Here is a 5,839-nt window from a genome sequence, read left to right as displayed (position 1 = left end):
AAAGAGGCTCACCATAGCTAACTCGAACTCTCGGATGTATCAACGAAGCTCCTGTTGATGATCCTGAATACATGTGTCTGCATCATGAGAAGATACATGCCAAATGTCTCAGTACGTGGAATGTACGAGGATGTAAGAGGAATTCTAAAGCATAAACATAAGCTTGAAAAAAATCTGAAAGGAAACTGAAGAACTTACCTGGTTCAACTCAACTCAACATAACTGAACTCATTTCAATATAAAGCAATTTAAAACATGTGCAATATAAAGAAAAGTTGTTTAAAAACATGATCTCAACTCTGTGTGTATACAAAGATACATATAACTCTGAGATGTATGTAAAAATACAAATAATCTGATGTATATAAAAATACAAAATACTGTTGTGGGAGTTTCTCTAAACGACAACCATCACATAAGAGTTATTGTGATGATACATCGATCTTCCTCACGTTGCCAGCGCATCCTACACCTTGCCATAGGTATAGGACCTGAACTACTAAGTGGATCCACTAGTCTATGGGAAAAGGATTCATCTAAAAAGTATGACCCTTTTCTACCCATGATGGCTACATGGTTTATGGGGGCTATGAGTTGTCTGAACTCTCCCCCATGTCGGTGCTCAATACTACTCCCAAAATATACTAGCTCTTTATGTTTTAAAAACATACTTCTTTCTGTGATTTGAGATTAGTGCTCAAAAACTTAGCTCAAAGGATATCTTGGAAACCAAAGTTTCCTCTCTTGCTTCATTTAGAAAGCAATTACTCTTTTCTGAAAACTAGCCCGAAGGCTCTTTGGAAATCTCAGTTTCCGTTCTTATTTAAACGTGAAAACATTTTAAATCTCTTTGGTAATACTTAGTCCCCATATACTTTTGAAGAAATGAACTTCAACTCTTTACTCTTTGCTCTTTACTCTTTGCTTAACGCTAAACTTAAGTCTTAAAAAAAAGTTAAAACGTTTGTAAAAGACTTCTTAAAATATGGTTCATGCTGAATTATGGACGTGAACGACTCAATGCAAGGTTTTCAATAACCATAGATAGAACTCAATACTTGGAACTCAAAACTTCAATGATACTACTCACTTCAAGAATGCTCAACTCAGAGGGTTCATGCGGAATTATGAGCATGAACTACTCAACTCAAGGACTCAAAGATACTTCTCATCTCAAGATTATTCGGCTTATAATGTTCATGCGGAATTATTGGCATGAACGATTCAACTCAAAGACTTCATGGGTAACATGTAATAGTCCCATGATTAGAAATATAATCTCAAAGAGAATTAGGAACTCAATACTCAAGACTTAGAACTTGAAAATACTACTACTCTCAATGAGGCTCAATTTATGGAGTTCATACGGAATTATGGGCAAGAACGACTCGACTCAAAGGTCTACATAACTACATGGATCTCATGTATACGACTCTTCTCATTCTCTTACTTACTTCCTCAAAACTTAGCTCAAATCAATAGTTGATCTCAAAGGATTCACAATCGAACTCAAAGGCTTTCTTGAACTTTACTCTTAAATTTCTCTTGAATGTGAATTATGAATTCAAGAGTCATGGTTCATGATATGAAGGATATAGATGATAGTGTAGACTCATGAATACATTCTGCTCACTCTCATGCTCACTTACTTGAGTCTTGGAACAAGTTACTAGAAGTTGTAGAAGACTCCACAAAAGGACTTTCTTAGAATGTTCGAAAGAATTCTCAAAACTTAACTCTCAACTCTACCTTGAATTTGAATTATGAATTCAAGGTTATGATCATGTTAGGAATGATTTTAGGTATTTAGAAGTAGCTTAAAGTATTTAGAATCGAAAGGGAGTGAAGGTGCACTTTAAACGAACTCAAAAGGAGCAACCGAAGACAAACTGGATGGGGCAGGCGACCCTGGCGCTCTGAGTGGCGCAAGGCACCAGCCCCTAAACTTCAAAGGAGGGTTTGGGGAGCTCTGTCTGGTGCATCGCGCCAGGCCCCAACCTAGAAAACTCGACGAAATTCTTTGCTCGTTTTCTCACCTTAACTCGCCTAGAATCGAACGGTTTCTTCCCCTATCAAGAACTCAAATCTTTCAACTTCAAGAATGAAATTTGCGCTGAAAATAACATGTTTGGCATGTGGGTGAACAAACCCAATACTATGGAAGCTTACATACCTCTTAGGGATTAAACCCATGGCGAATAATCCGCAACAAGACGCTAGAATCTCGACGAACGCTTGATCCTCTCTTCTTTTCTCCTCTTTTCTCTTCTTGAACTCTCAACTAAAACCCTAGGTGCAAACTAGGATTATAAAACTGAACCTAATCAGATTATACCCCTAAAATATTACTAAAAATGAATTAAATCTGATTGGGTAAGGAAAAGACCAAAATACCCCTTACTATTTTCGGTTAACTTTCCTTAACTGGACTGCCTAACTTCAAAAGGTCATATCTCACTCATCCAACCTCAAAACTTAGCAAACTCGGCGGCGTTGGAAAGATAATTCAAAGTTCTTTCCTACGGTATCTAGTATCACACCTAACTCATCTTGAGCTAGAAGTTATAGTCGTTTGAAGTCGACCCAAAACTCATACTTAGCTTAACTTGCAAAATTTCAGATTTTGCTATTTCCAATTTAATTCTTTTTGGAACTCAAGGTGCTACATCTAGTGACCTTAACACTTAAAAAATTTTAATTCCTCGGTAAAATCCTACTCACAACGAAGGATGGTTCAAGTCTTGGCTCAAATTTTTTTTGGGTGTTACAGGTAGACTCTTCTAGTTCTTTACTCCCAGAATTCTTCATTGTGTCCTTTCAGTAAATCTTCTCGTTAGACTTACCACCATTTTCCATGTCAATGATGAGTAACCATTGTTGAAAAAAAATCTCATTTTGTTTAGTCTAATATTTAGGGTTTACTCTTGTATCTTCTTTGTTCGTGTACACAGAGAAATTTACATCATAACCACTTGAATCTTGAGGTCTTTTCTGATATGTGATAGAAGTCATTGCAAAATTGAGATGGATCTACAATCTTGTGCATATGATATGAAGAAGTGGATTCAACATATGAATTATATCCATGCAACAGACCTACAACCACATACCAACAGAAAATTGGAAGCAGTATCAAAATAATGGAACATAAAATCACCAAAACAGGACACCAAAAAAAAGACAAGCTTACAGCGTCCATTAGATCCAGCAACAAAGTTTAACCCAAACTTCCGGAAGAAATACTCAAGTGAATGAGCAAAATAGAGAAGCTTGCAGGGGAGAAAGAACTTGCTTTGGCATACGCGTCATTTGCTGGGAAAAAGAAACATATACACGTGTTAATCAAATAGATACGAATTAAAAGTACCACTCAAATAACTTTGGGTACAATACTAAATTGCAGTGTTAGTCCTAGATGTTGTTGGCTTATAAATAAGGGTAATATGCTTCCTTAAGAACCCAATGTCATAATTCTTCAAATGGCAACAACAATATACGGCCGGATGCATCTCATTAGTTTGCACTATTCATTAGCCTAATGGGATGTATAGTGATTTAAGGGAACTTACGTAAATTTTACTAGTTTAGAAATTAATTATTTAGATATACTCTAATTTTTAATATTACGTATCTTACCAGATTTTGGTGCCTCCAGATACGTCCAGATACATGTATCTCGGATATATGAAGTCAAATTCATGTGTAATTTGTTCTAGATATATTGTATACAAGTTGATTCATATGTATCTGAGATATATAACAAATCTCGCTCGCCTCTCTCCCATCTCACTTGTCACTTTCTCATCTTGGATTCATGTGAATCACTCAAAATACCTACAAATACATGTATCTAGTGTGTACCTAGTGGGAAATATTCACATGTATTTGAATACATACGAATCTCGCTCGCCTCACTCCCCGCTCACCTCTCTTACTATTTTTGCGAATTTGGTAACAAAATACATGTATCTCAGTATAAGATACATAGAAAGTATGTCTAATTATGTAATTTTTCCTTGATTTAATATGGTATTAGACTTAGTATTAGGTATATGGGCTTATGCATAACCATTAGAATTAGATGTAAGGTATACTTTTTCCTAGAATTTTAGATATATATCTGAAAGTTCAAAATTCAAAATTCAATTTGTAGTCTAGATTAAATACAAACCAATAAAATAAAACAAAAAATATTGCATTTCAATTTTGCCCAAACTATGCCTACTTATCTTTGAATCAATAAACAACATTTTAGGTTGTGTTATTCCAAATTCTTTAAAACTAGGTTCAACTGCATGCATATAATTAAGCATAAACAAACATATAACAAAAATCTCTTCTTCCAAGGAATTATGAATTGTGAAAACATCAAGCTTCCTGAAATAGACTTTTCTCATGAAGATCTAAAGTTAGACACACTTATATGGAATCAAGTGAAAAGCCAAGTCCACAAAGCATTAGTAGATTATGGTTGTTTTGAAGCTTTCTTTAATAAAATTCCAATACATGTGAATAAAACATTTCAACCAAACTCTTTCATGGCTATGTGGGACCATTAATACATGAATATTATTATTGCTTTTATTTTATTATATATATATATATATATATATATATGCTTGCAGTAAATCTATCCAGTCATACTCAGAGCAATTATCAGAGTTAAACCAAACAATAAGAAGAATAATTGTGGAGAGTTTAGGGGTGGAAAAGTACATGGATGAGCATATGAATTCAACAAACTACCTTCTTCGATTGATGAAGTACAAAGCACCTCAAAGCAGTGGGACTAAGGGCTCACAAATGCAAGAAAATTCTTACAATACTATACCAAGGTTAATGGTCTTCAACTTTTGACCAAAGATGGACAGTGGAAAAAGACTAATCCTACACCAGGAACTTTTACTATCATAATTGGAGACTCACTACATGTAAGTTATTCCAACATTATGAACAATCTCTTTACATTTGCTTTTATTTTCTTTATAAAATAAAATCAAAACAAAACTATTGACCACCTGATATATATTGTTGAGAAACTATGTTTTTTTTTTATCAAGGATATTTAAAATTTAATATGTAGTAATTTTATCAATATCTGCAGTGTAATTTGCTCTGCCACTAAATAGAAAAAGGACAAATTATAATATCAACTTATTTTAACCAATTATGGCATCTAACATGTCTTATTTTTAGTTTAATTATCCCATTTTATGGGCGAATATGTATAACTATTTTTTCAGATGACTTAGATTATTAAAATCTTTTATATTGTCCGCGTACAAAAGTTTAAACATACTTTTTATCTTTCAATTTTTGAATATGAAGGGTTATTTTATACGCAGGCCTGGACAAATGGTAGGATGTATGCACCATACCATAGAGTGTTGATTAGAGGAAATGAGACAAAGTACTCAGTGTTATCTCCTGTATTCAGATTAGCAAACCAGAAATAATAAAAGATGAAAAGAAAAACACAAAGAACTATCCGAGTCCACAGAACCTACTGTGTGTCCTTAAGAAATTTAATCCCCTCAAGTACCCGAGGTTGCAGATTAATTCCTCCCAAGATAAAACGGATTAACCATTAAAGAAGTAGCGGTACCTCAAACTTCGATAATTTCAACGAACTCAAAATGACAGCAACGAATCACACACACAGACACGATCGATCAATTTTGTTTTGTAAGAAATATATGCAAAAGAAGGGAAGAATTCGATTTTGAAAAATGAGAGAAAACCTCTCTATTTATAGCCAACAAAGGGTAAAGGTCACAACCCTTTGAAAAGAAGACAACATTTCAGAAAGGTCACAACACTTTGAAAAAGGCACAACCTT

This window comes from Solanum tuberosum, unplaced genomic scaffold (assembly GCF_000226075.1).
Source record: "Solanum tuberosum cultivar DM 1-3 516 R44 unplaced genomic scaffold, SolTub_3.0 scf00215, whole genome shotgun sequence".
Taxonomy (NCBI): Eukaryota; Viridiplantae; Streptophyta; class Magnoliopsida; order Solanales; family Solanaceae; genus Solanum; species Solanum tuberosum.
This window is presented reverse-complemented; position numbering follows the sequence as displayed.